The sequence below is a fragment of the Crocodylus porosus genome, unplaced genomic scaffold, assembly GCF_001723895.1.
Source record: "Crocodylus porosus isolate Cpor-Errol unplaced genomic scaffold, CroPor_comp1, whole genome shotgun sequence".
Lineage (NCBI taxonomy): Eukaryota > Metazoa > Chordata > Crocodylia > Crocodylidae > Crocodylus > Crocodylus porosus.
This window is the reverse complement of record NW_017728947.1, coordinates 25209922-25211447: the sequence shown is the minus strand read 5'-3', so window position 1 is coordinate 25211447 and position 1526 is coordinate 25209922.

Genomic DNA, 1526 nt, shown 5'->3' with positions numbered 1-1526 from the left:
TTTATATTTTCTGCAAACCAGTGCATTCCTTTGTCATTTCAACTGCCATGCCACAGTGTGGCTTTACGGCTAAGTTGCATCCTAATAAGTAATTGATTAGAAGAGGTGGGTCAGCTTGCAATAAATGCCACCGGCCTCTCACTGCCACTCTAACATTGCATTCATGTTTTGTTCAGAAACTTTAAACTATGTACTAACAGTTTGGTGGCTGAATTCATCCCATCAAGTCTCATCTCTATCCTTTTATTTTTAAGTTAGGCAAATATGCTCTGTCATTTTAAAAAATGTGGGTCAGGTTTACAAACCTTAAGCCAGACTCTGAATGCTTATTATGATCAGCCACTCATGAATTGCTTCTCTAGTTTAGCAAAGTTCAACAACTGGACTATTTACTGGTATATCTTCACATAAAATGTAGCTATAGGTGCCTTGCTTGTTCTCCTAGTGCTTATCTATTAAAGTCAGTGAAGGCCTGCAGACCTATCCATCTCAGTCTACCCTTCTCTGTAAAAGCCTTTAGAAAGAGAAGGGGGGCATTACAGCACACCTGACAAACTAACAAATATGGTTTTGGCAGATGACAGGAAATATGCAAGCTCCAGTACAAGGGACCCGTCACAGAGAAGGCCCTGCTAGCAGTAGGATTAAGGCATAACAGTAAAACATCTCCTAGCCGTTATTCCATACACTGTTACCATTTCAGTGTTCATTATGGCTTCCATTAGCTTATTTATAAGAGAACAATAAAGCAACTAATGTGTATGCATGTGTGTGTAATATAAATGATAATCTGCAGAAGTACAATTTACTAGACTCTGTGAAGAAATTATTGGCACTTGATCTCTTGGGAAAATCATAGCACTGGAATTTTAAAAAATCTTTTTGGTAACTTATTTGAGTTTTCCACTCATCATAAAGATTTATTGATCAGTCTCTGACTATGGCATAATTAAGTATACAAAGGCTTGGCAGTTATAGCATATCCTTGTAGAAATGAAAACAGTATGCTAAATCAAGGGAATTCCAATCTTAAAAATACTTTATAGGCTCATGAATAAGTTGAGTGTATTGGATATAAATATACATGGCACTGTTTCCAAAAACAGATACGCAATCAGATTATATTGTTGAATTTATGTCTCTTTTGCTTTGTTATTTAGTAACATTACTAAAAACCCTACTTCAGTTTTAACCACTATTTTATAGTTGAATATAATCAGGTAAATTCATGGATGTTAGTGTTGCTAAGATTAAATGAAAATAAATCTTTCTGAAAAGAGTCTTTGAGGTTTGTGGAAAACGATATTTGACACTCATAATGCCAACTGTCCAGCTATGAAACAGGTGGCTTTCTACCCTGCAAATGAGATTTTATTGCTAAAATAAAGTAAAAATCGTTTTAAAGCAAAGAACACACATCTTTATAGTAAAATTCCAGTTTGTTTTACATTTAGAGAAAAGTCACAAGGTTCTCCCCAAAACCCCCCAAGTTTATATATATATATATCTCTATAATATGTTTAGAT